Genomic DNA, 9,158 nt, shown 5'->3' with positions numbered 1-9,158 from the left:
ATCGTCACCAGAGGGCAGCATTGAGCTTCACACAGCCCAGACATCTCATGTCTTAAGCACTTAGATTATTGTCATCTGAACTTCTCTAGTCAGAGCCTTGTTCAAACTCCATTGCACAGATGGGGACACTAGAGGGTGGGGAGACAGAGATGGATGGGGTATGCACAGGAACAATCTGAATGCTTTGACATGGGGGTTTAAGATGAGTAGATTTTAGAGAGATGGGATGTGATCCTAATTTGCTGTTGTTGAAATTGACTTGGAGAAAGGAATTAAGAGATACCTAACAGGGCTGAGTGAATAGGGAGCTCATGGGGGCAGACTTTATTTCAGGCTGGGCTTACTCTGGTTCCTCCTGAGCTGATATGTGGGGTCCACAAAATTACCTTCATGACCACCTCCAACTCCAGCTAATATACACTGACCTTTAATTTCTCACACCCTACCGACACTTTCATAATGGAAATCAAACCCTGGTCTCTGTGCCTCATCCAAACCCCAAACCTATGACTAGGTGTGGGGTCTCTCCTCTATGGAGGGAGGCCCACCTCTCCATTCCTTCCTCTTCAATGACTTTATCAGCACACCCACACATTTAGATTCTGACTCTTCCTGCTTCTTTGGACAAGTGTCCCAGCTTCTCTGAGCCTCAGCTTCTTCTATAAGATGACAATAGCGACTACATCTGCCCCCCTCCCAGGTGCGGCAGATCCACAGAAGGAGCCGGCCAGGTGGGAGAGGCCTTGGGCTCCCCGTGCCCAGTCTGGGCGTCTCCGTGGTGTGAGAGGTCAGCTCAGGTCTAGATGGCACTCTCTGGAATTTATGGAAAAGAGCCACCTTGGGGGGTGGGGGAAGGCAGTGCCCTGAGAGCTATAGGATGAGGAATAGGAATCTAGCTTAGAAATGGGAAAATCCCTGGTGAGGCGGATGGTTTAACAAATGCAAGGACTGAGGTTCCTAACTAGGACCTTCTTTTTTGGGGGGAGGAGATGCCTTGCATTCCAGTCCCCAGCTGTGGGCTGCGGGTGAGATCTGTTCCCTCCCAGGGCCTCAGTTTTTCCTCTTGTCAGAATGAGTAAGGGGTGACCATATGTTTTCTCATTCATTTGGAATGCCTTGCCAGTCTGCTTTCACCCTTGTCCCCCCACTTTACACCTCGCTGAGTCTTGTCGGCAGGACAGACAGCCCCCTCCTCCCGGGATCACGGAAGGACAGACGTCACCGGCAGAGTCCGGCTCCCTCCCCGCCCGCCTGCCCGCCTCCCCCGGCGCCCGCATTAAAGCGCATATGCAAGCCATGAATTATCAACTGAAAGGAGTCAATTACCGGCTCTAAAAACGAGTGTCTGCGCCCGCAGCGCCTGGGGCCATCCGCCTATTTACGGAGCGATTTTCCCCGCCCGGTCTCGAGAGGGAGAGAGACTGGCAGAGACGGAGCCCGAAACCGGGAGGGCGAGAGCACGGTGAGAGAGGCTGGGAGAGAGCGAGCCAGAGACCCGCAGAGGCAGAGAGAGAGAGATAGAGGGAGGGGGAGGGAGAGAGAGAGAGAGAGAAAGAAACGTGTGGAGACCGAACCCTCAGAGAGAGAGAGAGAGAGAGAGAAACGTGTCGAGACCGAACCCGCAGAACTGGGGCTTTCTTTTCTGGAAGCAGCGGGGAGAAGAGGAGTCCCCACCCCAACCTCAAAGGCCCGGTTCCCCCTCTACTCACCTCTTGAGTGGGGAGGGAGCGACTCCAGGCGACAGATCTGGGGCTCAGAGTGAGGAGAGGGCTTCTGTCCTGCGAGGAAACTGGAGGACAGGTTGCAGTGTTCACAGTGTCCATTGTGTATCAATCTATGTTAGGAAGAGGAAGGAGGAAGTGAGGGACAGGAACAGGTGAGGACAGTGGCTGATGTGGCTGTGACTGCAGCCCCTCAACTCAAAGAAAAATGGGCTCCACACCCACACACCCACATACACCAGCTGCTCTCTCCTGTGCAAATGCTCTTCTGGGTCAGGAGATGTGCAGTATGTGGAGCCAGACTCACATACCCAAGGCTCCAGAGATACCAGGTTCAATCCCCAGCACCACCATAAACCAGAGAACCAGACCTGAGCAGTGCTCTGATTTGTCTCTCATTAAGGATATATATATTTTACCAAAGCACTGTTCAGCTCTGGCTTATGGTGGTGCAGGGACTGAACCTGGGACTTGACAGAGCCTCAGGCATGAGAGTTACCTCTGCCAATAAATAAAACTTTCAATGAAGAAAAAGAAACATTTGTCTTGCTGACTCCTACTCATACTTTCACTTTGGGCTTCTTGAGCCCAGTTTGTTCCTCCACCATCCAGGCCAGGCTTCTTCAGTGGTGAGTATGGCCTTGCCCCACCCCCCTCAAGTCAGTACTGCAGTCTTGTGGAGGAAGCTACTTAAGAATTTGCTGAGTGATGATACCGACCAGACTTCCCTGGACAGAGAACCCCACCAATGTGTCTTGGAGCTCCGCTTCCCCAGAGCCCGTCCCCACTAGGGAAAAAGAGAGGCAGGCCATGTTCAGTGGGGAAGCAATTACAGAAGCCAGACTTTCCACCTTCTGCATCCCACAATGACCTTGGGTCCATACTCCCAGAGGGATAAAGAAAAGTAAGCTATCAGAGGAGGGGATAGGATATGGAGTTCTGGTAGTGGGAATTGTGTGGAATTGTACCCTTCTTATCCTATGGTTTTGTCAATGTTTCCTTTTAATTAAAAAAAAAAAAAAAAAAGCAAAGAATTTGCTGAGTGAATGGATGGAGGAGTGCACTGGGCTAGAGGGTGACCTGGGCCTGGACAGACACTGTGAAACAAAGAACATGGCAGGCAGGCCCAGAATTTTAACATAATGGCCATAATGGCCACAATGGCCACTCTGTGTGGGTTCTGTGGAAGGCTGCAAGTCACCTCAGTGCCAGGGTGAGTCACAGTAACTGAGCCTAGTCCTTGCAGTGCTGGGGGATGGAACACAGGAGGGAGGAGCAGGGGCAGAGGGATAGGCAGGAACTGAGGCTTAGCTCACAACATCCACAAGTGACTGCTAAAGCTCCTAGGGCTTCAGCCCCCCATCCTAGCCCCCCAGTCCTAGAACTCTACTGGAAGAATGGGGACTAGGAATCCCCCCCCACACACATACATACACACACACCAAGAAGGCTGAGGAAGAAGCAAGGTCTAAACAAACAGAAGGAAGAGTCTGGGTTTGTGACTAGTCAGTCTTTTGGTTGGAGCTGTTACCTGAGTTAAGCCTGTTGACTTCTTTTTTGTTTGTTTGTTTTATTTTTTGCCTCCAGGGTTATTGCTGGGGCTCGGTGCCTGTACCATGAATCTACTGCTCCTGGAAGCCATTTTTTTTCCCCTTTTGTTTTATCATTGTTGTGGTTATTATTATTGTTGTTGTTATTGATGTCATTGTTTTGGATAAGACAGAGAGAAATGGAGAAAAGAGGGGAAGACAGAGGGGGAGAGAAAGAGAGACACCTGCAGACCTACTTCACCGCTTGTGAAAGGACTCCCCTGCAGGTGGGGAGCTGGGGGCTCGAACCAGGATCCTTACACTGCTGCCAGGTGCGCTTAACCCATTGTGCTGCCACCCAACCCCCAACATGAAAGTCTTTTTACATAACCATTATGCTGTCTGCCCAGCCCTATCATCCACTTTTATTAGAATGTTACCATATGAGCATAGCCCTTTCCCCAAGTTGAGGAAAAGCCCTGCCTAAAGTAAAAATATGAATAGCTACCCTTCATGGACACTTACAACACTATGATTAGTGGATTATCCTCCCCTCCCCAATCCATACACACACAGTATTCTGAGGTCATTCAGTCACTTTACAAACCAGGGAACCCCAAAAGGGGCAAGGACTGGGAAGTGGCAGCACCAAGTTTTGAAGCCAGGCCTGACTCCACAGCTCCCTTAGCCCCTGCATCAGGGCACCTCCCAGATTTGGCCAGTGTACCCCCTGCCCTACTTCAGAAGATCGAGCCTCAACCCACGGCAGGGACAGCCACATGTCATGCAAGACAGGTCCAGCAGAAGTGGCCTCTGGGGTCTTGTTCCCACCAGGGAGTGGGTCAGTGTCTGGCCTGACAAGTCTGCAGCCCTGCCATGCCATTATCAGGCAGCCAGAGGGGGTGTCTGCAAGTGCCAATGTGGGGTACCTGAGGCCGCTCTCCTATTAGTGGCTGGTGGCTTCATAGTGATTTATTGGGGCTTCTTCATTTCCCCTTGGTCTGCTGTAAACATATTTATACCACCAGAGTGACCGATAAATTTCCCTTATGAATCCCGTTATCTCCCCCATTAACCATCCGTCACCTTTTATGCAGCCACAATGGGCAGGGATAGGGCACAGGGGCTGGGTAGGGAGCTGGAGGCCTGCAGCCTGTGGGCCCAGTGAACTCTTCACCTCCCCCACTGCTCCCCAGACAGAGCAGCCTGCTGCCTTGTAGCCACCTCTAGGTTGAGAATATGGGCCTTAAAACAGACTGGACTGGCCGCGTCCTTTGAAATGTGGCTTCCTCCTGGCACTCAGAATGGGGAGTCCCCCTCAGAGCTCACCTGAGTATCTTCCATCTTAGCTCCAGCTTGGTCTCTTCTCGGTAAGTAGGAGTCTACTGAAGCTGCCCCTCCCACTCTTCTCCCCAGCTCTAGCTCTCACCCTCATCTTCCTCAGCACAGCAGAAGCTGGTAAGAGGGGCATTAGAGGAGGCATTGGGGGCCAGATGCCAGCGGGCACTGGTGCCAATTATTTTACACCTGTGACCTCAGGTGCTCCTACTCACAATTCTAGAGCCAGACATCTGTAGCTCTGTTTGCCAGGTGAGGAAAGACGGCTCAGGGGCAGAGGCATTAAAAGGAAATCACAAGACCACCCAGCCAAGGGGAGAAGTGATTTAGTGCTCTTTTGGTCTGAGAATATTTTTTTTCCCTTTTGTTGCCCTTGTTGTTTTATTGTTGTAGTTATTATTGTTATTGATGTCGTCATTGTTAGATAGGACAGAGAGAAATGGAGAGAGGAGGGGAAGACAGAGAGGAGGAAAGACAGACACCTGCAGACCTGCTTCACCGCCTGTGAAAGGACTCCCCTGCAGGTGGGGAGCCAGGGGCTCAAACCTGAAGTCAAAGGGGATTCTTAAGCCAGTCTTTGCACTTTGCACCACGTGCACTTAACCTGCTTAACCTGTGCTACCGCCCGACTCCCGAGAATTAAAAAAAAAAATTATTAGTGACTTGATATTGATCCACAAAATTATGAGATAACGGGTATAATTTCACACCATTCCCACCACCAGAGTTCTGTATCTCCACACTCTCCACTGGAAACTACAGCAGTTCTCTGAAGGTTGCAGATAGAGATTGGCTATTATTTCTATAATTATCTGTCTATATGTATATATACTATTTTTTTCCTATGGTCCTGCACTCTCTTCTTTTCTGTTCTTTTTTAATGTTTTTCTTTTACTTACAAGTTTATAAGTAAATGAGTAATAGATTTTTGTTTGTTTTGAATGTTCTATGGTGTGGTGAGAAAATATAGTGTAAAAAAGAGAAAGAGTGAGAGAACACTAGAATACTGTTCAGTTCTGCCATAGTGCTGGGGCCTCTCTTCCTTTTTAAGTCACACCTCTGCCCATTACATCTTCTAGATGTCTTTCCTTTTTCCCCCCTCTTCTCTCTGGGTCCTGATGGAATTGGAGTTCAGAACCCTTTGGCCATATTCCCACTATCATTTCTCTCCCTCCAGGAATATGGGTCAAAATTCTTTATGGGATGCAGGAGGTGGAAGTTCTAGCTTTTGCAACTGCCTCTCTACTGGACATGGGTGTTGGCAAGTCAATCCATACCCACAGCCTTTTTTTTTTTTTTTTTAATCTTTCCCTGGTGGGGTAGGGTTCTAGAGAGGTGAGGTTTAGGGACACATTTGTGGTAGGTCATCTGCCTAGGGAAGTCAGGATGGAATCATGATAGTACCTGCAACTTAGTGGTTGAAAAGTGGTGAGCTATAAAGTAGGACAAAATGATTAATGAACAGGAACCAAAAAGTAGGAATAGAGCAGATGAGATCTTAAAATGGGAAGAAGCTAGGAAGTCTATTTTAAGTATGTTCCTAGGGGCCCATGACTTTCATATTTTTTGCTTGAGTTTGATAGTTAACATGGAGGTGGACAAAAATATTGTCTGGGAAGATGCTGTCAGAATTGAGAACAGTGCTAGAAAGTTGGATTAGGGCAGAGGGTAGCTCCTAAACTTGAAAGAAATTAACTGTTTACCCCATCAACCTAACCAAGAGCCCTCATATATTCATATTTAGCACAGGAGCTTGTGGAATCTCTGAGTCCCTCTCAGTCTGAGCCTGAGAGCTTGTGCTTTCAACCACTTCACCTGACCACTTCTTGTGATGCCTTAACTCATGCAGGGCTAATCCAAGAAAGTTTTTCAGCAGACAAAGCTATAAAGCAGGAGAGGAAAAACCCTTCATGGAAGGCTGATAAGGAGAGAAAAGGTGAAACCAAAGAGAAGAGGAAAGGAGAGGAGAGAAGAGGAAAGGAGAAGAGAAAAGAGGAAAAGAGAGAAGGGAATAGAGGGGGGGAGGAGAGGACAGGATAGGATAGGATAGGAGAGGAGAGGAGAGGAGAGGAGAGGAGAAGAGAAGAGAAGAGAAGAGAAGAGAAGAGAAGAGAAGAGAAGAGAAGAGAGAAGAGATGGGATGGGATGGGATGGGAAAGGAAGGGAAGGGAAGGGAAGAGAAGAGAAGAGAAGAGAAGAGAAGAGAAGAGAAGAGAAGAGAAGAGAAGAGAAGAGAAGAGAAGAGAAGAGAAGAGATAGGTTGTGGAGTGGGACAAAGCCTCTTGTCTCTCCAGTTGGGAAAACTTGAATACCTGTTTAGAGTCAGGCCTCAAGTTGTCAGACATGAAAGACAAGGTCTCTTAGATCCACAAAAGGAGGCCCTGATAGGACTAGCAGCCTGGTACAGGCATGGGCTAGGAGATATTAAGATTCCTCTTAACTACCCATTAAGCTTCCATCATTTTAAAAAAATTCATTTATTCCCTTTTGTTGCCCTTGTTGTGTTATTGTTGTAATAATTGTTGTTGTTGGATAGGACAGAGAGAAATAATTGTTGTTGTTGGATAGGACAGAGAGAAATGGAGAGAGGAGGGAAGACCGAGAGAGAAAGATAGACACCTGCAGACCTGCTTTACCGCCTGTGAAGGGACTCCCCTGCAGGTGGGGAGCCAGTCCTTGTGCTTTGTCCCATGTACACTTAACCCACTGTGCTTCTGCCCGACTCCCTTCCATCACCTTTTGTAGGGACACAATGGGCCAGACTGGGACATGGGGGCTGGATGGGAAACCTGTGGCCCACAGCCTCTCTTCTTTTCATCTCTCTCAGCTGTGTGATGGAGGAGGCAACCCCTGCTATAAGCTTCAACTTTCTGCCTGTTCTTGGGCATAGAAGGGTCTGTCATATCAGTTTCCTTGGGAGGGGGCTATGTGTGTATATGTGGGGGTGTCTGTGATGCTTGCTTCTTCCACCTTTACCACAAAGTCAGCCATAGGTGCTGAGAGCACCTCTGGAATTAAGAATACCCTTCACTGTTCAATGTGGATGCATCTGCAGACTCAGATAGACTGCCCTGAGCCCTGGCATCTGCTTCTCTAGTCTGAGGAAGATGGGCAGAGGGAGGTGTTATTATCCCTAAATTATAGGTGAGGAGACTTGGGCCTAGAGAGAGATGGAATCTGAGCCAAGAACTGGCCTGGATTGAGGCATGGTGACTGGCAGAGAACTATCTTAAAGCCAAGAGGTAACAGAGTGGAGCTGAAGAAGGTGTGGTATGTAGTCTACTAGGTGTGAGGCTCAGTTCTCTGAAGGAAACTTAACAAATGCTGTCTACAGTGAGGCCATCCTGGGTAGACCAAGGAGAAAGGTTCTCTTCCTTCCTCTGGACACACCTACAGTGGTCTCGGGGGAGCTCTTGGGGACCTTTACAGAATCTAGTCCACCTACTAGATGTTCATCCTAGGCACCAGTCATATCGGGTCCCTCTGGGGCTCTCAGCCTTTCTCTGTCCCTGGTCTCTCTCACTCCTCTCCTTTCTCTCCTTTCTCACCTTCTGTATGCCTGCTCTGTTTGTCTGTTTCATTCTGGGCTGGCAGCCTCCTCTCCCACACCCTCTCCTCTCTGCAAGGTTGGAGGGAGGGCAAGGCCTGGAATGTGGGGAGGAGAGACAGCACAGCCCCCCTCCCCCTTTCTGCCCCTCCTGTGCCTTCCTCTCCCATACTCACATACTCTCTCCCTCTCAGTCATTTTCAATGTCATAAATTTCCACGTCTCTCTCCTCCACTCAGCTATTACCTGCGCCTCAGTCACTGGCCATGCTCCCGCTCCCAGATGGGCTAGGCTATCTCCACTCTGCAAATGACTCAGGGAGGGAGAGGCGAGGAAGGAGGGAGAGGAAGGGGCAGAGAGACAGACCAGAGAGTCTTTGAGAGAATGCAGGTTGAGCAGAAGACAGAAGCCTGAAGCAGAGAGGGAGAGAGAAGCAGCCCTAGAGAGCCCACAGGGCCCTCTTCCTCCCAGGACCAGATATAAAAATCACCACCAAGGTGGAGTCTACCTGCACCAGGGGAGATGGGGCAGCACTGAGTCTGAGGGTGGAGTCAGGTGCCCTAGCTTAGCACCCCTTTGCTTTCCTCACCCACTCACCTCATATCATGTGCCATGGAAGCTCATATCATGAGCTTCCTTGAAGGCTCTCAGCCCAGGTGCAAACAGGCCCAAGTACCTCCTGCTGTGTGGTGTGCTGGCACCCAGGGGACACCTTTAGGGACATGGTGTTCAGAGTTCCCACAACCAAGGGTGAAGAGTAGGTTTCTGTGGTCTGGGAGGTGGCGCAGCAGAGATAAGGTATTGGACTCTCAAGCATGAGGTCTAGAGTTTGATTCCCGGCAGCACATGTATCAGGGTGATGTCTGATTCTTTCTTTTCTCCTATTATTCTCACTAATAAAAAAATTTTTTTTTTTTTTAAAGAGTAGGCTTCTCTGGGGGATTGTAGATTTGAAGCTCTGAGGGGCATGGTGATTCTCTCCTGAATGGAATCCTGGGACTTTCACCACCAGCAGGATGCTCC

Source organism: Erinaceus europaeus, chromosome 13 (assembly GCF_950295315.1).
Source record: "Erinaceus europaeus chromosome 13, mEriEur2.1, whole genome shotgun sequence".
Taxonomy (NCBI): Eukaryota; Metazoa; Chordata; class Mammalia; order Eulipotyphla; family Erinaceidae; genus Erinaceus; species Erinaceus europaeus.
The sequence above is the reverse complement of the archived record's forward strand: the minus strand, read 5'-3'. Positions refer to the sequence as shown.